The sequence below is a fragment of the Nymphalis io genome, chromosome 10 (assembly GCF_905147045.1).
Source record: "Nymphalis io chromosome 10, ilAglIoxx1.1, whole genome shotgun sequence".
NCBI classification, from domain to species: domain Eukaryota; kingdom Metazoa; phylum Arthropoda; class Insecta; order Lepidoptera; family Nymphalidae; genus Nymphalis; species Nymphalis io.
In genome coordinates this window covers 13,591,294-13,618,904 of record NC_065897.1, presented here as the reverse complement: position 1 = coordinate 13,618,904, position 27,611 = coordinate 13,591,294, and positions in this window count along the sequence as shown.

Here is a 27,611-nt window from a genome sequence, read left to right as displayed (position 1 = left end):
ACCCAGTTGTATAGTGACAAATAGCGATTAATCAGTGTAAAAACAGACACCAATCCTGTCGTCCGCTACACCGTAACAGTCGGTAACACGCTTTATCACATGAGTGGACGTGTACACCGTTGTGGACAGTCAAACTGTCAATCGAACAGAAATGTACAGATAAATATAGTCATATTATTCACAGACAAGCACATTTATTGCGAGGTCGGTGTTGACGTCGGCCTGATTTGACAGGTGGCCACGTAATTACCCGATTATAATTATGAGCGTAGCCCATATCGACAGAGCACTGCTATGTACCAGCGCTACTTTTTTCCTGCTTCGACCTCGATCTCTCGTTTAGATCGTTTGAGAAATTAGTAAACAAATATATATGTTTTACAATCATTGCTGTTCACTTAATATGGAAAATAAAAGGGCATTCAGAATATTTATTGAGTGGATTCGCATAATCTAAGCTCATTTGCAGCAAGCGCGGATTAATTACACGTAGCCCGCGATAAGGACAACTGTGCCGTGGGAACGAACCGCCACCGCCGGCTACCAGTCGCCCGCGTCTCGCAACCTCATGCAGTGTATGACATACATCACTATTTCACAACATAGCGGTTAAGCTAAAAGTGATATCCAGCGAGCAAAGGACTTATAACAAGTGAATTTCTTCACGATCGAAAGGTCGTGTCGCCGCTGGCGTGGCGATTATGTAAATTAGCAATGTCGATAGGCAATGGTGGCACACTACCATATGAGACGCTTAATATGAAGGCGATATAATTACCATATGTCAAGTTTTTACTCACTCGCTCTCTGAACCCATGCGCGTATTTAAAAGTTTTCAATCTGTTTTATTTATGACGTTACGAAAAAATACCGATTCCGACACAGGTTTTGGTTGCACGACAACGACAACCTATAGGATTCTAATGATCTCATATTATACAAAAGCATCGTCTTCATACGTGACATACCTAATCCGACTGGTCTGTTTGGTTGGACACTTGCGAAATATCCAGTCTCAATTGATAATTCCACGATAACAAAACGAGAAATCTTTTTAACTTCAATAATTGTAGTTTCATAAAAAGTCAATCGTGTAGGTAATAAAATGTGCAATCGTTTATAGGAAGTATGGATCGGCTATCATAGAGACGTTCTCACCGCGGACGTCAGCGTCCACGCTGCAGGCGCCACGCCAACGGTTTCCAGCTACGAGCACACGGAGCGCGGTGTCATCGATCCCGTTCGAATCAGTGGCGGCGAGGACATCGCAATAAACTACGCCGATAGCCCCGCACGTACGTGTCCTGTGTGCGCTAACGCCTGCGCTGCGCTGGCGCCGACTTCCCAGCAGATATGATTGACAGACGCTAAAAAAATATTATGCGCTAACTCGGCAAATGTAGTTAAGCAAGTAACGCGGAGAATGTTGCAACGGCGGAATGAGATCGTTCGTCCAATAAAAAGTGCCACAGATCGCATGTGGAGACACCACGGCATATACTGCCGACTGCTTATTATTTTAGTATCACCGCTCGCTCTAATCTCAATGGATAAAATACAGTCCGCCTTACAAAACCATTCATTATACGCGCGAGAAATTAATATAATCCACCGATTACATAAATTATACTTTTTGCGATCAATATTACGTTACGATACAAGCTTTTTAATTGAAATGATAATTATTGCTTCGAGCGGGCTCAAGCTGAAGGACGATATTCGTTTGACATTTGCGTGACGAGGTTTAGGTAGTCCTGCTCTAAGACGTAGTAATAGTCTACGCAAATATTTACGACTTTATCTATAGTGGGTACGCGCTGTACGATGGCTCTGCTGACAACTGCTGGTTGGAAAAAGGCGATTTCTATAAAATGGCACATAGAACCACAATCGGCGCCGCTCTAGACGGTGGCGCTGCAGGCAATATAACCAATCCTTACATCGACAACGAGTACTAATCAGAGAAACGAATATGTTATGTCCCGTGATATATACACTGACTCCAGCACCCTTCACACTTGAGAGGGCAGTAACCACCCACACTTCGAGAAAAATTATATTAGAAATAATTGTATGTCAGACAACCTCTAAAGGTTATCAACTATTCTATACCTACTATACTACACTATGCCCTTAATTTAGCCATTTTATAACTCAATGAGCTCAATATTCCATTAATAGATAAAATAATTTATTGTCGTTAAACATATAACAAAATGATAGGCCCGTAGATAGAGTAGTAGTACTTGTCTTAATCTAAAATTGCTAAATAACAATACATCTGAAATACGTAATTGTGTTTTTTCTCGATTTCACCGCAAGTTCGTCAGTATATTATGAAAATGTACAATATCTTATCCTTGGGTTATAAAATAGTTACAAGTCGATATTTTTTTTGCGAGTGTCCAGCTAAAGACTGCGGTTTGTTACGTGTTGCTTATTACTGTTTCGTCGTAAATCGGAGCTCAATGGATTTATAAAAATGTCATTGAGGTCCTCGACGCTGCTCATAGAAGCACAGCGAATAGCGGACAACTCTAGTGGGAACGGCCGCAATTACGATCGGATCGCGTCTCGTCGCCGCGTTTTTCTCCTAACCGATACCACTCGAGTTATGAAAATGTATGAGTGCATGCGACGATGGCGGTCACTCACAGCGGCACAGATTTGTCACGGCTCTCCTGGGAAATAATGAAACGTGCGGATCGCCGGCAGCGTCGTCGTTAATAAGCGGCGTTTTTTCGCTATTACCCGCCGGATCGCCGATTTCGCGGAACATAGGATTTGGTTTTCAAATCGCTTATTACCGAACACTATAATCCGCTCACGTAACTTCAACATAACTTACTAATAAACGGTCGTAATGACTCGTATTACCACGGCACTTTCTACCATCGTAGCCATACCTTTTATTATCTTTTAATTCATTATATTAGACGAAAACACTAATCAAATATACAAATCATTATTCACAGCGGCATCTAATGCGTTTTTAATTACGCTCCTCAAAATAATAACATGGATAATATCTCCATTAAACAAAGCCGGGACTTCGTCTTTAAGGTCAGATTCTGGCCTGATGAATTAGTCGAATGGTGCTACTCTATTAATAAGGGTTCTTTCGGAGCATTCGAAGCATTGTGTTTACGCCGGCAATAATTGTTATAAATTAAGGATAATCGTCGCCGCGGGCCATAGGCCATACTGAAGCGCAAAAAAATACCCGCATTAAGTTTAAGCTTTCTTCGAACAACAACAGCTCCCGTATCTATTAAGAGTGATTTTTATTAATATTATATTTTAAGATAGCAATCATGAGCTTAAGACATTTCAAATATAAACTTCAATACCCGAATCGTAAGACGCTCGTTTTGTAAATTAGACGTTACTATGTTATAGGTATAGTTTAGACGGTAGCTTTACGACGGTACGTAACTTTGTTTATAATTTCCGATATCCAAAGTCACATTATCGAGGGCTGGGCTGGGAGAGGGCAGAGTTTTCTCATATGATTGATGATCCAACTGTTTAATGGGCTAAATACGCGATCGGGTTACTGTCGTTTAACCTTACGGTTACTAGCTAACTTTTCACTGTCATAACCCTATACTTATTATAATACATGATTCAAATTTGTAGGATATATGTTTTATAATATCAACTATATTGTACATAAAATATTTTAAAGGAATGTGGCCTTCTTACTTGAAAATGACGTTTAACATCCTGTGGTTGTTAAAAAAGTCTACCTTAATATTTAAATTAAATTAATATGTTTTTAGTATTTCCACGATGAGAAACATTTTCTATGAATACATTTTCGTACAAAGCATATCTAATTTCACCATAATTTTCCATAACTGAGGTCACCATAAACAAACAAATACCTGTGGATACATAACAATACCAAAGGAACTCGAAGCTCCTAAGGCCATGTAAACAAAGCGTCAAAGAAACGATCAAACGAAATACTTAGCTCGATAATAGCCGGCACAAGTAAGTGTCAAAAACCACGGGACACGTGTCTCGACTCCAAATCAAGAGGCAAACAATTATGGACGAAAGAAACACCACGTTGTATATTTGATTCTAATATAAGAATAAGACAATGGGCTACAACAATCAAAATAGTTTTTTTGTATCATCATTATGACAGTCCGCCTTTGTGCATGTAAAGCTATGCTTGAAATGATCCAATCTTCAAAGAAGGCGCGATACCAGACTCGGATGTGACCAAGATTAATAGCAACAAACATTATCAACAGATTTCAGATGTGGAGATATGCAAATGATTTTGACTGACGAAATACTTTTCTTAAGAAATCTGTTGTGTGCGTATGTGAAATAGTAAAGCAGCTCCTTTCTTGTCACGGAATATGATCTAAGAAATAAAACGTCAACATGTACTCGGATAACAAAGCATATCACAGCAAATTTAATGCGACTCATTTAAAGTAATATTAAATATTGAAACAGACAAAACACCATATGAAAATGTTATAACCCCGTTTACTTGTTTTTTACAAGTTAAATTGCCGAAAGGGCATTTCAAATATGAGCTGCGATAATATTTAAATGACCTGTGCCGATTGCCGCACTCCTCGCCCTTTGAGGACAGCCACCGCCGTCACGACATTCCATTCCGACCCGCTTGCTGCGATGGACAAACTTAGACTAAAGTTGCAAAAAACTTATAGCTCGTCATTAACATAAAACATAACAAAATATTCAACTTTGATCGAAAACGTCGTATCAGCCTGAATAAGTAGAAATGGGGTTCGGAGACTTCGCTCGATGTAAGTGATGAGGGACTGGCGACTGCTGGCAATGAAAGGAACTGGTCGCGTCTAATGAAGTGCTGAATACTTATTACGTCTCAGCGTCGTCGGTTGCATAATTACGAAGCGCATTAAAATCCATCAGATAATTTTAATGGTATGTAATGACCGTCGTTAAATTCGTCAAGTTGACAAAAACCTAACAAACTTTATGACCTCTACACGTTGCGAGCGAAGCGCGACCGGTATTGTTTCCCAAAGAGAAAAAAAACGATTAAACGCATCGAATATGGTCCAGGTGTGTGAATGGAGCGACGCGGGTACACTCTCTCGTGCAGCGCGAGCGAGCCACGGCTGCGGACGGCCGAGCGGGCGGAGGGCGGGCGGCGGGCGGCCGGTTGCGGCAAGAGTCATATCGTTTGAATGCAAGAGTTTTTAGGACTGTATGGGATCGGCGCGGGCGCGGGATGCAAACACGTCTCTTCGGCCAAATCGCTATCAATATTTTTTCAGTTTTGAATAAATGAAATATTCATCACGATCATGAAAAGAATGCAGGATGACGTGCTCTCGCTTATATATTCATTATCTAAATTTTTCCTAATTTTTTACTTGGCTTTTATATTGGTCGTTCGTATAATATAGATATATATATGATAAATAAACGACGTGCGTTGACTACGCCTTACTAATATTAAATTTTAATTAATAAATATTGTAATCAAACACAACAAATCTTACACCCTCCAATCTACTCTTGTAACCAGTCAGCGCTAATGCAAAGAATGTTAAAGCCGTTTTTGTGACGTATGATTAAAATGAATATATATATATATATATATATATATACATATATATATATACATATGGATGTGTTGAAGCAGTTTTTGAAAAAATGTTAACCTACCTACCTTTTTACCTTTGGTAAGAAAAGATATATTTGTTGAATTGTTGAATATAATTTGCAAAATTTTTAACATGTTGCTTAGACTTTTTTGATGAGTGTATATTTTTGATAAATATCAATACAGCAATAACGATCAAGAAAAACTAATAAGTTCCTGTAAGTGAAATGATGAGACCTACTGGGTAATTAAATAAATATTTGAAAATGTTTATGTATTTATGTTCTATCAAATATATATAGACAGAGACTACGGCTAGAGTATTGTTATAATCACATGAAAATATCTACGTACGTACTTGTATACTATATTCCTTTTTTGAATGTTCGTTTGACAAAAATGTGTGTTTTATACTACCGAACAAGTACCTACTTATTCATTTGTAAATTCAGTGTAAAATTACATCACCATAATAAAAATATAGTTATCTATCGTGTCTTAACTTTTAAACATTTATAAAATAAGTTTCCGTTTTAATGAAATGTAAACACGTGAAAAGAAGACATTAAGTTCTTTATTCCGTATTCTTCGTTCACTAGAAATGCTCACGCATTTTGCATACCTAACTAACAAGAGGAACATATTCCAACAGCATCAAAGAGCATCTAAGCTTGCAACAGCGAGGCTCCCACGGCGGAGGCGCAGGAGAATAGCAAAAAGCGAGCGGTGAGGAGCGAGGAGGACGAGCGGGATGCGAGGGACTAGCGGGACGCGCGGCGGGGCGGGGGTGGCCGGATTGCGCGCGCGTCTGCTGCATGCATACTGATGCCGCGTAATTGTTGCGCGCAAAAACTGACCGCATGATAATCGAGGAAATGCCGCACCAGCTTGCCCCTGGACACTATTTCATTCTGATTGTTATCGTCCTGTTTGCTTAGCGATTACTGACAATTAACGACTGAATATAGAGCGGGATGAATACGAATCGCGCACTTAATCTCCACGGAACTTGCACTCAATCAACCGGTGGGCTGTTCAGGTTTCACGTGTACCTCAAAGTAAAACGTAAACGTAAACTTTACATGTGCGTATGTACGCTACTTCTTATTTTATAACTTATTTATGTCGTCCATTTTGCACAGTACACAATTTAAAACCATTAAAAAGTCAAGCGCAGCCGTACAATTCTCAATACCAATCAATTTCTACATATTGAATTAATATCACTCGACTCGGCTATAAACAGTCATAGTTTCAGCTAGATCGCGGATGTTTCTACAAATAATATTTGTAAACGCTACACGATTTAGTGCTGTTACGCGCCGATACAGGCTTGCGGTCCTGAAGCGCCTGGTGCCAGCACACAGGGCCGGTATTAGCGCGCATTGCAGTTGTGTATCTTTGTAGCGGCAGGAAACCGCGCATCTTCTCACGCGAAGCAGTCGGCCGGGCAGCGCTGAAGTATTGTAATTGCGTGCGGCGCGAGCGCCATAAAGCAAGCATGCAGTTTGAATATCGCTCGCCGCCGCGCCTGCGCCGGCCGCTCTGCAGTATGTAGTCGTCTGTTTGTCTTTTTCAATCTCATTTATACACCAATTAGAATTTAAGCAAAATTAAATCAGAGATGGAAATGTACTACTTCAGTTATAATTCTATGAAAGTTTCGGAGCTACGAATACAGTTTCAAGGGCAAAAAAATATATTGGTTCTAAGCTGCGGTGCGTATATTTGTAAAAATGTACTCGAAACTGCAACTGAGAGATACAAAATAAAAATCCATGTCATAAATCTCGTAACATTTAATGATAAAACTTTGTTTACAAATTGAAGCTTCAACTAATGCAGTAGTATACCCGGAGGCGCTGCGCGTGCGCAGGCGGCCGGCGCGAGCTCTGATAATCTAGTTAAATTTATTTATTGAAGCTCGCAGAGAGTATCGTGGCCCCACGCCGTTTATTGCAAATTGAACAAAGCGAACGACAAAACTTTATGCGGTTTATCCATCTTACCGGCAGAAGCGAATGTTAGTAGCGAATATTTAAATAAAAAAAATCCTTAAAAATACGAACTTTTTATTAGACACACGCCTATCATTGTAGCTGCAATAGGCATGATGACAGTATTAAAGAATCAAAAAATAAATGATTTTAGAGAAGAAACTATTTTAAAAGGATTCTAAAAAATGATCCCATTTTAATATACTCATTGAGATTAATAAGATTTTTAATAAAATAAAAGTATAAAATTCTGCAATCGGCCATTTTATTTGAAACACCAACCAGAGCGAATGACGTCACGCCTTTGTATCTATAACTGCTTCTCTTGAACAGTTGTTGTGTTTACGCGTTACAAAATTATTTTGAATTCTTTATTTAGTTGAGTCGTTGATTATTCGCGTTTTTGTGAAGAAAATAAAACATCCATGATCAATCAATGATGGAACAAGGTTTTGTTAAGGCAAATTCCTCTAATTTTCCCAGGATTTATTGATGTTAGGAGAGTTTCATTCATCAAATAAAGACTTTTGCTCATCTGAATTTCGAAATGTGAAATCTTCCTTGTAAGTACATTTTTATTTATCTTTCGTGTTATCATAGGTTTTTTTCTGTTAGCTATATAGTATTACTCGCATATGAAGAGCCCTAATCCACTCCACTAAGCTCCACTAGTACTGAATTTGTGAATTTACATATTTACGAATACTTCTATAAATCTAAATATATAATAAATCTTTATGAATTTCTGCCTCAATTTACATTTGCCTCTCTGTTGTTGTACAAAATGTTCTGTAACCATACTTTCTTTTAATTGCTTTTCACATTCTTCAAGAACCATCATCTTTCGTTGCTTACTTATATATGATCGTTCTGCTTCTGTAGATTGTTCTTCGATCTGGTTGGCATTCGAATGTATTTTTACACATAGGGACCGCACACCACTTGTAAACTTTGGAATTCATTTTTAAACTTAGGAAATACGCAATATTTTCTGCCTTTCTTCGTTGAGTATACAACATGTTTTTTTTTTCAGCCTTTTGCCGTCGACTGCTGGACGAAAGCCTCCCCCATAGAACGCCAACCATCCCGATCTTGGGCAGTCCGCATCCATCCCGAACCTGCCACCTTTTTTAAATCGTCGGCCCATCTTGTCACAGAGCGTCCTACACTACGTTTGCCTAAGCGTGGTCTCCACTCCAACCCGTGTCGGCTCCATCGGCCATCAATGCGCCTGGAGACATGACCAGCCCACTTCCACGTCAGCGAGCTAATTCAATTACAATATTTACTGTCGTTTATTGAGGCGTGACGTCACGTGCAGACGCCATGACACCTGCGCGTGTTTTCGAGTGAAATTCAAAATAGGTAAATGAAAATGCAATTATTTGCGTAAATAGTTTATTACTGAAATAAAATTATTTTCAGTAATAGTAGACGTGTACCTACATTATAGAAAGTTATTTCAAAATCAGTCATCATGCCTATTTATATTTATTGTCATCGTCGTGCACCGTTGCACTGTTTGTGGGCAAAAACTCGCACACGAACACTTCTAGGTACTTTATAGTGATAATTTTTTCGAAACGTTTAGTGTTATTTTAGATTTCACTTAAATATACCTGCAGGTTGAATTTATAGATTTAGGTATCGACAACACAATAAGTCACGCGTCACGAGTTACAAATACAATGTTACCACCACGTGAAGAATAATAAAAAACATACTTGGAGACCAAATTCAACATAGTGTTATAATGTCATTGAAAAATAAATGTATTACCAGTTAATTAATTCCAACAGCTAATGTTTTCTTCCCACACATGAATACGACACCACGACTGTGACACATTCATCAGGACAAGTAACGCTTTATTATTCATTTAATTTATAATAAAATATCTGAATAGATAACGCGTTAGATTAAAACGTGCAAATGCGGTAAAATAGCGGGGAATTGTCATGAAGCGCCTCAAAAGGAAACTTGTTTGTTACGCATCGAATAATATCAGTGTCCTGCTGAGTTCCCACATCGCTAAATAATTGTGTCGCGTTACGAGTGCTAATTGTACTCTTCAATATTCAACCGGAGACAGTAACTGTTGAAATCTTTCCGTTCCGAGTAAGCGAGAAGGTCTCAGATAATTCAACGAATGGTAAATATATTAATCGAACATTATTGCGCCGACGTAACACTTTAAGTATTTTTAATGATATCACCTCATTTGCTGATGCTGTGAAGTGTTGTCGATAGATGTAGCTCGGTTGCTGCCTGGTTGTTATACCTTAGCGTCTGTGGCCTGATATCAGTTATATTTATTTAGATATAAGTTCGAAGAGATAAATATACAACAGTATTATGTTTCTGAGCTAGACGTGTGTTAACCTTCATGTATTTATATGTTTAGTTAAATTTTACGTCCGTTTATATTTTTATTTATGTTTATATATGATTTCCCTATTTATGTTAAAGCTATTTGTGATGTTTATTTATTTATTTGATAGACATAATAAATTACAGTTAGTGAAAGCAATACATTATTTTACAAAAAATAAGTTATAATATTTCACAATGCGTATCATAATAATAATAATATACAAATAAATAAAGATCGAGTTAGGAATTCAGAAAAAAAGATCTATATTCTTATGTTATGTATTAAGTAAAAATTGCTTTATTGTCTTTTTTAAACCGATACAGTTTAGACGTTCAAATGTTAAATCGCTATTGTAGTGTAGTAAGCGTGCCCACAAGATGACATTAAAAACGACACAATGAAAACGACTTCAAACTCGAACAATACCACATACAATATGCCGATTTCATTTGTTTAAACAATCAACTAGTAAAATTATTAGTAAGTGAAAGTGGCACGCGTATTCAATCGGTACAAATCGAAAGGAATCGAGTGATTTCTGACAATACTGAATTGAAGCTCCGAATCCAGCTGCGCGGAGGGCGACCTTCAATCGCTGCAGTAACCACTTTCTCCACTGTTTGGAAAATGCAGCAGTGGTTTTTTTGTTTATTGAGGAAGTCCTTCATACTTAGATACCTCGGTACGAAGTGTCGCTTATCATGCTGCTGCCACTGATAGCAAGCAGCCAATAAGGTTGGCTTGCAGCATTGCATTTTCGTATAGTCCTACCCCTCCCCTGTTTCGAGGAACAAACGAAAGTTGGGAGGGGAGTATTATCATACTAGAAATCGGATTTTTATATTTTTTTTAATAGCGTGGATTTTCGTTTTGCCATTTAATGTTCCCCCACTAATGACGTGACTATTCATATATATATATCATCTGATAGTCTTATCGAACTAGGTTTTTTTTGTCGTGGACTCTTAGACTATACGAAGTGTTACATTTATTAAGCCGAAGTGAAAATAACTTCGGGTTAATAATAAATGTAATACTTATAACTTGGGTTGCGTCATCTATATGCAGTGTTTAAACAAGACAACGATAGGAAATGGGACGCATCAATATATAACAAGAATATATAATTTTGTAGTGTGATCAGTTCGACGGGTAGCCAAACGGCGTAGATTAAGTTTTTGTAATAAGCGGAAGTGACGACCAAGCCTCATTCTGTAAGTATAATTAAAAGTTTCGACCGTATCCAACGTTCTATATATTAATAAATATTTAATTTTTAATATTTATATATTTTTTATTGTATTATTTGCTGGTGACACTAAACAAAAACTAATGTACTGATAACAATTGATTATTAATTAATATACTTTATTATATACAACAAAATGCCTTAAAATTGCTTAAGACTAAAAAACAAAAATGTGCTATACAGGTGTATTGTGCGGTGTTTTGGATAATTAGGAATCTCTTCCAATCGACGTAATCTGAAAGAGATACATTTAAATACATTTAAACAATAATGTACGTGGCGCAGCAACAAGCTTACACACATTTTATTTTAAAACTAATACTTATACTAAATAAATATATAAAATTAGATAATAACATATTTAAGGTGATGAAACCATATAGTAAAAGTAATAAAGTTTTATAAAATATTATTCTTGCAACAGTTTTTTTAATGTTACTTAGAGCATCGCATAACTTTATGACCTGTGCAGTGAAGGATTAATTCAAAATTTGGTTGAGCAGCGGACTCGGCTTTGATCGTACTATGGAAAATAAGATGTTAACACATATATTCTACCGCAAAACAGCAGTACTTGTTATTGTTGTGTTCCGGTTTGAAGGGTGAGTGAGCCAGTGTAATTACAGGCACAAGGGACATAAAATCTTAGTTCCCAAGGTTGGTGGCGCATTGGCTTTATAAGCGATGGTTGACATTTCATACAATGCCAATGTCTAAGGGCGTTGGTGACCACTTACCATCAGGTGGCCCATATGCTCGTCCGCCTTCCTATTCTATAAAATTAAGAATTATTTATTTATATCTACAGTCATAATAAAGCCGAGATATCCTAGTATAGCCGAGATGGCTTAGTGGTTAGAACGTGTGAATCTTAACCTATGATCGTGGGTTCAAACCCGGGCAAGCTCCACTGAATTTTCATGTGCTTAATTTGTGTTTATAATTCATCTCGTGCTTAACGGTGACGAAAACATCGTGAGGAATTCTGCATGTGTCTAATTTCATTGAAATTATGTCACATGTGTATTCCACCAACCCGCATTGGAGCAGCACTTCTCCTCAAATAGGAGAGGAGGCCTTAGCCCAGCAGTGGGACATTAACAGGCTGTTACTTTACTTTTACTTTACAGTCATAATATAAAAATGCAATAGTTTCAGTGCAATTCTCATTTATAAGAGAGATTCAGCTCCGCTGCGAGCGCGGTCGGGAACAATACAACTGACTGATAGTGATACTGCTCGATTCGTATATTTTGGTTGTCCTCGTAGTAGTATAGTACAGTCTCCTCTACATTGCACAAACAACTATAGCTACATATCGAGAATATTTTAATAAAATATGATGACTCAGCTATGTACCTGTAAGTATATTCTTGCATACATCACCTCGTATTTATTGCTATGGATGTATAAAGAAACTATTGTGCGACGTTATCGGAGATAACGACAATAGAATCGGTCAAATTCTATTTATTTAGTCAACGATAAATGCTTAATAAACAAAACTTTACAATTAATAATACAAATATATGTATAACGGAGCCTCTCGACTGATAACATTCCTCATTAAATTAATCATACAAATACATACATGCAAGATATCGTAGCGACGTCCGCGTCACGTCAGCAGAGACCACTTCATGCTTTACTTTTCTAGTCAGATAGAATTCGCGATATAAAGTGGATTGTACTCTATTGACGTAAACTATTATTTTATTTTAATTATTTATGTAGAAATCATAATGTTAAGCTTAAAACCAGACATTTTGTAAATATTCTATGAACCACCTGACTCATAATTTGCGGTAGGTTCAGGCAAGCGGAGCGAAGCAACAAAAACGTTTTAGACACTGATTTAAAATCAAACAAACGGCTAGATTGTCATTGATTACGAAGTTATTGAAAGTTTGCAAATACTAAGCCGATAAGTTTGACGTAACTGGTAATAAAAAATAAAATGTGTAAAATTTCCTCTGACTTTCGAAGGTGTGGACGTTAAAATGTTTACTGTGTGTCTAATCTATACTACGCTGACACACAGACTAAACTGACATTATTTATTTTAGTTTTGGGCCATTTGATACAATGTGGCCACTTTTACCCATAAAAATGGTACAGTACTTCCCCAATGCCCCAACATCTAATCTTCGATACGTTGTACGCCCTGTGCATATAATTACACTGGCTCACTCGCCCTTCACGCTGGAACACAGCAACATAAAGTAATGTTAAAATTAGGTGAGTGAGGTAGTAGGGTAATAATAATAATAAATAATAATAATATCCTGGGACATTTTTCACACACGGCCATCTGATCCCAAATTAAGCTTGTACAAAGCTTGTGCTATGGAAACCAGACAACTGATATACTACATATACTACTTTTCTTTTGTAAATACGTACTTATATAGAAAATTACACCCAGACTCAGAACAAACAGACATGTTCATGCACACAAATGTCTGTCCTGGGTGGGAATCGAACTCACAACCTTCGGCGTGAAAAGGCAAGTATCTACCAATCACGCCAACCGGCTCGTCAAAGTAAACCGGCTCGTTAAAGTAGGGTGAGTGGGTAAACACCAAGACGAACTTGCAGAAGCCCTACGTTATATGAGTACAGTGTTAAAGTTGACTAGAATATTTGAAATAAAAACCAGTACATAGAAAATTTTAAATAAAATATAAATAATCTTGTAAATCAAGCATTGTGTAAAAAAAATTGCTAAATTGGATGAGGTTCGGAAAGTATAACGATTGTGGTTGTTCGAAGAGAACGACTCATATCATCGCAACACACATCGCAAGGCGGCGCACGCGCATTATGCAAATCACTCCGATCTCAATTACGAGCCTTTGTACCTCTCATCGTACCGCTTAATGCGATACGCCTCCTACCCGTCAAATCTCTATATTTCCTCTTTATGAAAATTACTCGTCTTCGAATTCATAACAATTTTCTAATTACTCTACATCATGAGTATAAGTTAAATAAATACTGCTATTCGAAAACGTGAAAAAACGTCTAATATATAATTTAAATTACACAAAAAAATACGTCTAATTGTCATTCACGTTACTAAATACAAGAGTACAGTTTAAAACTATGTAATAACAGATTTTTTATCACAAATAGCGTGAACGAAACAGATTTTTCGGGTCGATAGGGCCCCATCAATATTGTCCCCGCACTCTATCATTTCGAGTTAACCCTGTATTAGTATGGTACAACTAATATTACGGCTTATTCTGCATCGATTTCATCCCGGCCTCGATTTGAAAGTATTGATTAATATTATAATGAACTCGATGGATAACGTCCTCGCTACTGCGACAAGACTTAGAATGCGAACTCATGTTTCAAGAACGCGCGCTCGCAGACCGACCAGGAGGTCGTTCATCAAGATTCCTCAATGTATTCAGACGAGAACATTAACATCACGTTAATTCTCATAGAGTTTGCTTCGAGATAAAGGCCAAGATCGGTAATTGTGTATAGTTTGAGATAATAGCGGCGGTGGAGTCGCGGGTGCAATTATTTTTATCCGGCTGGCGCGGTGATTTGCGTACGCGCATTACTGCCTGCGTAATAATACGCTAACAACCGCACTGTCCCCCAAATTGTGCTTCATAATAGCTATCGAAAGCAAAATAATGAGCTTCGTAGCGTAAGGTCGATCGTTCGACTTTTTTAATGATACTTCGTAACGTAATATTGCATTATACTCCTACTTATAGATCTAAATCGTTTATAATTTATACAATAAGTTATTAAATAGTACAAATTTCTATACCGCCTTTTTAATTTCTACTTTTAATGCTCAATTAAATTTACATTCACAGTAGACACCTACTATGTCCATACTATTTAGAAATATTTATATTAATTTATTTGGTAACTTTAAACTACCATCATAATAACAAACAAAAGGAATGGTAAATCTAGCGATATAAGTAAAGGCAGCGCTAGCAGTAGTAATTACGCAATCACGCGGCTCAGGCGCAAGCGCAGGTCGCTCCACTACGAAGAAGATCGTCCGCCCGCGCGTCTTCACAAGACACTCGAGTGATGTTATCGAATTAATTTGAACGTTATTTATTATAAAATTATTTTGTTTCAATTTTATTCCATGGATAATATACAATCAGATAATATGTTATTAAAATTTACGATGTATGTTCAGTTAGACGACCTTTTAAGTGCCATTCGAATGGTGAAATGTTTGCCACCTATTTGCAGCGCGACAAGAAACACTAATGATGTCTTAAAACATCTGACAAATGAGGTACAATAATAAGTAATTTATTTGAAACGTTCTTAGCGTATGAACAAACGCCTTTTTATAGCAATCGTTGAAAGGAATGATAGTAATTAATAAAAAATAATATTCAATATACTGTAAGCCATCGATAAATCTCGACCCATCTCTATGAAGCGCCGGTGCGCGGGCGCAGTTGATTGGATTTAGTTTAATAACAATAAAGCACCTGCCGCAGCGCTATGGAAATTGCTCTTCATGCCAATACCGTTGACCGACCGACTCGGAGCGCGGACCGTGCGGGTCAGGGATTAGATAATCGTTTTACATTACGTATTACGTACTTCTATAATACTAGCTGTATCGTTTAAGACTAAAATGAAATAAACACTTAACACGTAAATGTTCTACACAAACGAATGTATAAACGAGGGCATCGAGGAGGATCACATACGTTATATTTGCCCTTTTTTCTGTCGTAGCTGTATTAATGTTACATTTTTTGCTATTTTATGTTTTGATACACAATTATTTATTAGGTACTTGTTTAGCTTCTCTCTCTCTCTTTCTCTCTGGGATATTTCAAGAAGACGTGCTTTGTATGTGGTATATAATAGCAAATAGATTTACGTTCGAAGACACTTTACTTATAATCTATTCTATACATTTACGACAGTTGCCCTTCAAAAAGCAGTCGATAGTGGCAGACGCATCCTCCTTTCCAAACATATCCATCAATATTTGGAGAAAGGTAATGATAGTTCCGACCCTGTGATTAGGGCATTCACTTCCGAGCGTCTGTGCCCAGGGAGCGCAAACAATACCTAGGTAATAGCCGCAATCACTGGCGATCGCTGCGATCACAGCGTTGGTTACGATTAATATCATTATTTGATTGGTTAATCATAATACGGGACCGAGATGAGCCGCACTATCATCTTTATATGTGTGTATAAAAGAGATAACCTATGATTTTCAAACGCTTATTAATAACATTCTTAAAACTATATTGTAAATGGGTTTCTCAACATTTAATTTGTCTCAATTCGCTTTCTTCAGCATCACTTTAAGTGCTAATAAAAAAATATTCAACCAATCAGGTCGCTTGGAGCCACTCTCACTCACACTCGTGAAACACAAATATAAATATTAGTTAGGCCGCTAATGAGGACACGTATGAACGCGATCGCCAATTATATCTCGTATTTCAAGTATTTTAATAAACAACTCATAAACTTAGATTTATTTAAAAATACTTATATAAGTTCTAAGAGCTATGATATTATTATATATTATTTTTGAAAGTATTTACTAATGAGAACATCGAGTTTTATAATTCGTAATTGGTATTTAAGTAATTATCGAAACGACTAATTCAGACATACGACTGCGCTTGAATTAAATTTAAAAGTTTAATTCATAGTCAGACGTTATAAACTAGTGTCTCGCGATGATACCTCGTGTTATCGGAAGGACAAAGGTAATATTATAATCATGATGACGTCATCGTAACTCATGTACATTACATTAATCTAAAGATCGATCCTGAACAAAATCACATCGATTTCGAAAAAAAACTACTTTCGAATCATAATTCGACGAACAGCACGTACGTTACTCTAACAAACGTACGGAGCGATACTCATTCGATCTCGTATAGGCTGCCTCACGCGAAGCATCGGCATTAGAACATTCTGAGGCATTCGTTTAATAGCGACATGAGGAGAAATCGCCATGCGGTAGAATGTCGGAGGGTATATCAGCGGTGGTCCTAGTTTTGCTCCACAGTGGAAACTCGCAAAACACGCGCGGAGCGGACGGGTGTGTGGGCGCAGGCTTCCCGGTAGCCGGCGAGCCGGGTGGCCGCGCTGCGACCGCCGCGAGAGCGGCCGGCGCCGTCGCCGCCCGAAGGAGCCCGACGTCGCTAATTCGCTGGCCTGACATATTTTACATTTGTACTCGAGAGATGTAGACACTTATCACTTTTTATTTAAATAAAACACCTCTTCATAACACGTTCGAAGTGAACTTGTTTCATTCACATTGCTATACGACACACATGCCTTACATAATACTAATAAATGCTTTTTCTACATAATATATTATCATTATAATAAGTATAACTACTGATACACAAAAACCATGAGTGAAATATTCTTAAATAAAAAATAAATAAAAGGGTTATGTATCGTTTGAAATATTGTTTGTCAGTGTTTTCATATAATCCCAACGCGTAGGTTTCTGTGATACATCACATTCTTTAGCGACTCGTAAAAAAAAAACATATGAATGAACATGCAATATACATACTAATAACAGTTTTTCACCGCCAGACGACACCGGGCGCGGTGGGCGGCGGTCGGGGAGACGTTCGCAAAAAAGGAGATATGCCGGCGCAAGCACACGGGAGCATCTTTGCATTAATTGCGAATACCGGCGCCCGGGACACTCTCCCACCCACAGATCGTCGAGCTGACCGTCCACCGGCGCGCCGTGCACGTGAGCGCGTCTGTTTCATGACACAGTCGGTAGTCCTCGACCGCCGCCCTCCGCCCTCCGCAGCGTCACAATAGAAGGGCTCGTTGACGTTTAAAATTACTTTTAACGCGTCAAGCGTTACCGTCTTGCCGGGTCATCTTTATGTAAAGGGGCAATCTACATCAGGTGTAACATGGCCCGCGTAGCAATATGATTGCAGCCCATTCTCCACTACTAGACCCAGACATTTACACAGCACAAGTTATTCTATAGGTATAACACACCTAGATACAAATAATGACAGCATTACTTTCTACTAGCCAGAAGGTATCCAGAAACATCAAGCCACGACATACAAACCACTTTAAACTGACATGAAGTGAGTTTGCATTTGACCTCACTTCAAATAAAAAGAAAATCCAGCCAAACGTTCAGTGGACGATCAGCCTTAACTGCTTAATTTCAACATTATAGGAATTTAACAAACGCGAGCTGAATACAAATGCTAGTCTAATATAAAATAATTAGTAATTAATGTAAACGGTCAATGAATTAACTTCTTGTGTACTTTACAGATCAATAAATATAAACTGAAATGTCTGATAAATAATTATACTTTAAAATTACTAAGACTAAGTGTTTAAAATATAGGTATCAGATTGCTTTAATCACATACTTTAATAGCTGCAATTTATATACACAATATTCCACTCAGGTTTTTTCACCAAAAACATAACATTATAAATATTTCTTTCTGTACAAATTTTTAAGATGTCAAAACATTTTCACTTCACAAGTCAAAACTGGTTCTCTTTCAGAAGGTGGAGTGCGGAGCCGCGGCCCGAGCCGTCGCTACTTTTGAATGAACCCATTCATTACTACATTCATTGCCGACATTTAACACCTTTATGTCGAAGATAAATTTCAGTTCTGACAAATCATAACATCGCCCTTCACCTTTCGGATTTCGAGGATTTCGATATAAACAATAAATAGATTTACAAATTAAAAATTAAACACGGAATGTTTAAAAATATTTAGGTACATACTTAATGCTACTGTACATCTACTTATTACTAGGAGGCGTTTTCAGAATTTACTTTTAAGTTGATCATTTTGATTACTGTTGTAGTGAAAAGTTTTGTAATTAATAAGTCATAATGACGAGCAATAATCTCGCAGCGGGTTGCGAATGCCGGCTGCCGGCTACCGGCTGCCAGCGGGCCGGCGCGGGCGAGCAATAATAACTCGCGCGGACAGCTTTATTAGCATGCGCCTGCAATTACCGAGCCGTCTCATGTCACTCGGAGCGCGGACTTCGGCGGTGGTCCGCTTACTTAGTATTATTAATATGCCGCCCGAAGACTTCCAAGGAATGCTCAGCTCAACGACTAATCACTACTACCATTGTGTTACTCTATGAAGATTATTCCATTTCGATTTATGAAAAATAGCAAATAAGCTAGCGGGTGGAACACTATCGGCGGGGTGTAAATGTTATTATTTGTTTTCCATAGCGGAACGTATTTCAATAAGTAAATTAACTTCATTTCACAGGATCAGTTTCTAAGCTAAAATATTTACTGGTGGTAGGGCTTTGTGCAAGCTCGTCTGGGTAGGTACCACCCACTCATCAGATATTCTACCGCAAAACAGCAGTACTTGATATTGATATTGTTGTGTTCCGGTTTCAAGGGTGAGTGAACCAGTGTAATTACAGGCACAAGGGACATAAAATCTTAGTTCCCAAGGTTGGTGGCACATTGGCATATGTAAGCGATGGTTGACATTACTTACAATGCCAATGTCTAAGAGCGTTGGTGACTTACCATCAGGTGGCCCATATGCTCGTCCGCCTTCCTATACTATAATAAGCACTTTTATTTATTTATTTGCTATTAATATCGAAAATACTTAAGTAAAAATAAGGAAGCAATGTTTATACACTTTCACTTAAGCATAATTTATTTTGACTGGTTCTAATAAAATAGCTATGAGTTCGTAGAATTACTACAATTCTAACAAAACATTTAAAAAAAAAACTCATACCGATAAATAAACCAATTGCTATTAGTTAAACTAAATGAATTAAGGAAACAAAACGAAAGTCAATATTCAAAGAACAGCTATCAACAATCATACGATCGAATTAAACAAAATTAATAGATTGGACCGAATGACGTCAGGTACTGGCCGGCGATGGGGGACATTTATATCAATTGATAAATAATTACACACAATGCCAATGAAGTGATAACATCGCGACAGATGCGGCGCAGGCGAGGAGACGGCCCCGGTCACCGCTACCGTTTACATTGTTTCCTGCAATCAATGGAAGTTTTCATATGACGTCATTTTCATTTTCACTCGAACAAACGAGACTAATGATAAGTGACAATCGGTCAAAGAATCTTACTGATAACTGAATTTCTTGTAGAAGTTATGTTCGATAGGATCTACATTCCGACCCGGTGGTAGGGACGCATCGTTTGCATTGAATATTTTTAATTGACAAGGTCTTGCAAAGTTATCCTTGTGTAAATTTTATTTTGATTTTTATTTAAAAGCCTGCAGACAAATATCATAACAAATGCGCGAGCAGATTCTTAGACTATTGTTTTCTGAAATAGTATAATTTTATAATAATATAAACTAGGCAAATATAGGCTTAATACACCCAAGACACTCATGCAGTACTTTGATTCCTCATTCCTGATACGCACCACTGAAGACCTCCGCCTACAATATGGGTACCTCTAAATCAAGAGCGTATAGACTTTTCTAGAAAAGGGCACTCCACCTTACCTGTCCCGTCACTTAGCATCACATCGGGTGCAAGTTGTGGTAAAAAAGTACGCACTTATTTCATGGGTGTCTTAACTTTATGGCAATTGGCAGGTTATATAACAAACTTTTTTAATGAGTTTCTTTTTACATTTTATAAAAAATGGTAAAGAAAACGTTCCTTGCATTTAAATTATATTACAAAGTAGGCGATTCCTTACAATAAAACGAATACTATTCCAGCTTTAATGTTCCCTATAGTTACTGTTACTGGGCTGGTATATAAGCATATATACGTATTCCGAATCTTTTGACATAAAACGAACGTACAAACAACACTCCTAAGTTCGATTCGTCGGTTCTCCTCCGGGCTAGCCTTGATTGTTGTTCTTTTCTACATTTTTAGTAAAAGTTAAACTTGTATTATATTTAAGACAGTAGAAAACAAACCATTCTCTCGTTTCGAATGACCAAGCAAGTTGTTTTACTTTTTACGACTCCAGTAAACAATTAAATACCTAAAACACTAAAATGATTTGTCGGCGTTTGTACCGAGTGCTGTCACTTTCGAATAAATGATATAATAGGAAGGGACTTTCGTACTCATATCATTGCTTTTAATGGTACCTAACATAATTTATTTATTTATTTTGAACAAATTATACATATCTTAAACAATAAATACGATAGGAACTACATTAGTATAAAACTGTGTCGTAGCTACTATCGCCCTCCAATTCGACAGCACATTTATAATAATTGTTGTTCAAGTAGTTAAATCGCTTTATGAATAGTAATGATTGCAAATCGAGGAGATAGCAGACCTGTTCAATAGAAGACATCGAGCAAGACAATATAATTTGCATTCAATAACCTCGCCGATGATGAAAACGTTGCGCCGACGCCGATCTATGCGTTGCGAGGAACGCAAGACGCGACCAATCGTTGTCGAGTATTTCGAACTAGGAAGTCGCGAGCCGCTAATAGCAAGTGCGCTGCGTGCGCGCCCTCCCCGCGACACGCCCACCTTCCCCTCTCACTAGGTCTAAAGTGACTAGTTTTGAGATCTATGACAAGAACTAAATGGTCACTGGTCGCGTTGCGAGTGTGAGTCATACGACGAGTTCTCTATCGTTGTCGATAGATCTCGAGACGCGGGAATAATGAGCGGCCTTTTCTTTCCCGCAACAGTACTGCAGGAAAGCGCAGGCGCCGACGCTACCATATACAGCGGCGGCTAAATATTGACACGATTTACACTTCAATAGAACTAGCTTAAATACGAGTTGGCGCTATAACTCTGTCGGCTCAAACTTATATATTCTAGAACATGAATACCTGAACCTAACCACCTACTCTTATATGGCTAGCTCGAAGCTACATTCAACTTGTTCTAAATTATCTCTGTCCACTTGATAAGCTAAACAAAAAACGTCAAATTATAATCATATTTATATTATTCATACATTATTCGAAATTGTAACGGTGTTTATTATTAGATGGATAACCAATAAGTGTTGCAGTTGCTACAAGAACTCCACATTTTTAAATGTGTAAGTGTTTGAATAGTCACTTTAATAAAAGTAAATTAGAAAGATGTTTAAAAATGTTGCCAAAACTACATTTACAAGGATCATCGCTCCAAGGAGTTTCAGATAGCTGTATCTGAAACCTTCGCTTTTATGTAATAGTTTTTGTACAAACGAAACGACTACAGAACCGTTACAGTATGATACATTACAGTCAGCTCCGACCCGGGACTGATTAGTATGTAAGGGTAATCGTGCGTTAAACTTGCGGTACGGGGTTGTTAATTGATCTCCCCTCACAATTTGTACAACTTACCTGCATGCGAATGCAAATAGCCGCATGTCAGATCAGAGCGCGATAGCGCGCGTGACGAGCGATTTTATAGCGATTTAAACTGCGGGCAATAAGTGGAGGCGTACACTGAAGATAACCTTAATTGGTTTTTCGTACCAAATATTTTTAATTTTATTCTTCGTTTAGCGCCTGGTACACGCAGCGCGTTAGACTATCGAATGGTTGTTAATGATTGTGATAAGCTTATTCTTACACTTTTAGGAGATAATAGTTATATTTTTTAAGTTATCTTAAACAGGTGACAGACCAGCAAATGGGTCAACTGGAGGTGAATATGTGAAGTACATTTACACCTGTAAGATGTATGATTATATTGTGTCTATTATGCTTGTCGCAACACCGGCTCAATTTTCTTTTAAGCCCAAATACAGCAATACAGAAGGGTCTGCGCCTGTTCATAGTCCTAGCCCCGGGTTACACGACCCGGTCTCGTCATTTACATCTCATGAAAATGAAACACCAAAGAATATATAATAATAACATACCAAATAATTAATAATAAATTGATGACCATAGTAGGTAAAGTAATTCAAAATGGAAATTAGGTAATTAAAGATAACGTCAGAGACATTATTTGTTCAAAAATACCCGTTGTCCATATTATATGCATCGCCTCAGCTCGATAAGGGAGATTATCTCTGTTTGTTGAAGTGAAATCGATAATTCTGTGAGATATCACGCGTATTTATATTAATTAATGATGGAATTAAAATGTTTGTATGTAATATAATTAATCTATACGATAGTAACTCCGCCACGTAGATACAAAGGGTAGTGTCGCCTGTGAGTTATGTTACAACGCAAAAATTATCATGTTTAGGATAAAATATTTTTTTGAATAAAGCTACGAGTACATACTTAGTATTTGTAAAGGTTGCGTCGTGTTGCGAATAAAACTTGAACACAAATTAGTATTTTAAAAGTAAATAATACGAATATTAAGCATATTACAGTAACAGCCTGTTAATGTCCCATTGCTGGGCTAAGGCCTCATCTCCCTTTTTGAGGAGAAGGTTTAGAGCTTATTCCACCACGCTGCTCCAATGCGGGTTGGTAGAATACACATGTGACAATTTCAATGAAATTAGACACATGCAGGTTTCCTCACGATGTTTTCCTTCACCGTCAAGCACGAGATGAATTATAATCACAAATTAAGCACATGAAAATTCAGTGGTGCTCGCCCGGGTTTGAACCCACGATCATCGGTTAAGAGTCACGCGTTCTAACCACTAGGCCATATCGGCTTTTTATTAAGCATATGCTCAATTGTATCTAATTGCGTTTCATGATTATTTTTAGAGCAGATCATTATTATGCGCACATTAAAACGTGGTCCGTTTTATCGGGGGTGGTGTGCGAGTAAATTAATGTTGCTACCAGTTGACAAAATTGGTATTTTATGTTTTTATGTTCGATAAAAAGTGATATGTAGAATCGGATTGAGCACGTGTATGCGCGCCCACCGATAGCCGCCGCCGCGCCCGTCTCTTATCGCGACAAATCACACGAATTTGAATAAACACAATTTACTTTCAGTGATAAATGTATTCAGTGACTAACGCGAACTGTATTTTGATTGTGAAACCAATGAACATCGCGTTCTGTATTGTCTTGACAGCGGCTCACGTGACACGCTTCGATTGAAAAGGTTTCATTTGGGAATTAATTTGTAATTTACCTATTGTAACCGACACTGCTGATTATTATTAAAAAAACATGTGAAGACCTAATAACCCACTGGTGGTAGAGCTTTGTGCAAGCTCGTCTGGGAAGGTAACATCCACTCATCAGATATTCTACCGCAAAACATCAGTACTTGGTATTGTTGTGTTCCGGTTTGAAGGGTGAGTGAGCCAGTGTAACTACAGGCACAAGGGACATAACATCTTAGTTCCCAAGGTTGGTGGTACATTGGTGATGTAAGCGATGGTTAACATTTCTTACAATGCCAATGTCTATGGGCGTTGGTGACCACTTACCATCAGGTGGTCCATATGCTCGTCAGAATTCCTATTCTATAAAAAAAAAATCAACTAACCGAGTAGTAACTACCTAGTAGTACTATTTAACCGAACCTGTACCGTAACGTATTATAAGAAGATACGAGTTCAATATTTTATTATTTAGGTACTATTTTAATCGCAGTCATCAAAATGATAAATTTAAAGAAATGTTCACAAACACGCGAACGCCCCGTATAGACGACTGAGCCGTCGAAGCGATATGGGAGCCGATATCTTAAGCAAATAACACTTTCGCATATCGCAAAAATATATTCTATGGAAATTGTGACGCCGCGATGTTAATACATTATTATCGGCTACACAAACAAGTCGATAAAGTCAGGTGTCAGTCGATATGTGGGTCACAGGCGCACCTGTCCGTCTCCGCGGCCGCGCAGCCCCGAGACTCCGACTCCGAGCGGCGAGACGCCTCGGTACGGCTGCAGTGCAATTACGAATATCCCTAACAACAACAGTTGGGAAATCTTCATCTAATTCGATTGTTTATACATTAATTGCTGCTAGTACTCGTTAGCACTCTTTCGATAAAAGAAAGAAAAACAAACAAAATATTGATAAATTATTGCACCTATATTTCAAAACCTAAGTATCGTTACCATATCACGCTCGACCGAGTAGATACTCCTCTCGCCAGTGATTCTACCGACAAATGTCAAAACGTACACCTGTGTTCCAACGTTAAGAGGTCAGCGCTATTACAAGCCCATGCGGCAAAATATTATCATGGTTTTCTTACAGCGCCAATGTCTATGCATGGAGATGAGCATCAATCGTCAAAAAATACCTAATTGATTATTATAACATTCCACTTTTTTAAACGGCAATCAAAATGTTTCCTGTAAACTATATTTAGTTTAAACATAATCACGAGTAAAGAAATAGATAGATAGATAGATAGATAGATAAAGTCTTTATTTGGATCACACCACATGAGTAAAAATAAGAAGAAATGACAAAAGTAACACAGAGTTTAAGTTAATTTATGTCGTAGAAAAAGATAAATAAAAAATTAACTAACTTACAAAAATATTTACAAAAATATATAATACAGAAATATATAATACAGCTTTTTACTGATTATGTTCTTCAATTGAAAGACACTAGGTCGTTTCATAATGACTGTAATAAATTGATGTCAATGAGAAATTGATTTGAAAAAACTATAAAATCATAGGTAATATATGTACTCGACAATTACTATTACAGATATATATATATATATATAATTCAATTAAAGTATTTTCAAGACATATTTGCAGCTAGTGTGCCCCTGCTCTAGTTCGTGCTGTCTTGCCGGGTCGTCTCAGAACTTTAGTACCTATTGATGACCCGCGGCCTCATTTGCGCGCTCTCGTAAAACATTACATGTCTTATAAAAAACCTCCAATCCCTTATTCTTTATTAATTACTTATTATTCATTATTATTTTATAGAACAAGTACATGTTTAGTTTTTTTTTAAATGTAATTTAAGGAATGCGAAGCATTGCACAGTAATAAAAAAATATGAGAGTTACTCAAAGATGAAATCGGAGGCAAAGCGATGACATTTTTAGAATTAAGTTTTATACAAAGTTGTAAGTAACCCTTAATAATTGACAAATAATAGTTCGTTTTTAATATCCAGAACAAAATTCAATGTTCCGGTCAGAGTTCTTCGCAAAGCAATAACTGCATTAGTAAGACTTTTAAACACAGACTCGCGGGGACTCGGCTATTAGCTTCCGGAAGAAAGTTGCGTCAAATATGTTTCCTTGTCTTTTTGTTCATCTACTTATTCTTATTAAATGTTGTGTATGTATCATGGTATCGTATTTCCTTTAATAGATAATTTTACATCTAGTTTAATTGTAATTAAAGTTATATATATTTTGGTAATTCATGGTGAGTTTTAAATATACAATAAAATTTAATAAACAAATGTATGTTAGTTACAACACTAAATTCAGTTATAGCACATGCTATTAATTCAGACGCAGTGCGTTCGTGTGTTCATACCTACGTCTTGAGTATTTGGTCGCAGGATGAGTTATTTAGTTCGCAATCAGATCACACGCTTTACTTATGTTTCCCATTGTTCATATGCATCACAATAGAAGACTACCCTCATATATACGTAAATAATTATTCACTAGCGAGAGTCGAGACGTATATAAAAGCGTGATCGGTTAAGCTCCAAATATTTTCTGTTCCTCTCACTCTTACTGTATAGCCTTTTGTATATGAGGTGATCGTTTAAAACATATTTATAATCATGAATGAATGCAACCGTATATAATTATTTTTAAGCCGGCTATATGGAAGTAAAAAGTATTTCTGATGAAATCAAAATATTTATCAATCGGCGAAGCGGTTCCGACGCGTTATCAGCGATTTATTTTAATAAATATTCATAAGTTTCCGAAGAAACGTGACTCAGGAGTCGATTATTCAACAAACAGATTATAATATTTATAGCAACTACGTCGACGATGTTTTATATGACCCGATCCGTTCTACAACCACAGCATAAATATGATGGTGTCTCGATACACATAACGAGTCAGCGGCAGGAGATGCTAATGATGAGAGAAGAGCTCGCCAGCGACTTAGCCTACAGTAGTAGTAGAAAGCAGGGCAAATACCTGGCTCAGGTCCATGGCTGGCGGGCTCGGTGCGCGGCGGGCGGCGGGCGCGGCGCGGACGCCTACTTATACCGAACTTTAAACGCAAACTGCTATCGCGTCACGGCGATAAACTCCAGTCTATTGTTGCCGAGACGCGCCCGGGAAATTAGGAAAAGCACACACGACTCGCGGGAGCCCTCCGTCCGCTGTGACTGAGTCATGAGACATTATCGTTTCGCTAATATTTGTACCGGTCTCTTACATTATTTTATCGAATTACCTGCTTCTTATACTAATCACAAACATTTTACTATGTCGTCTAAAATAACTAG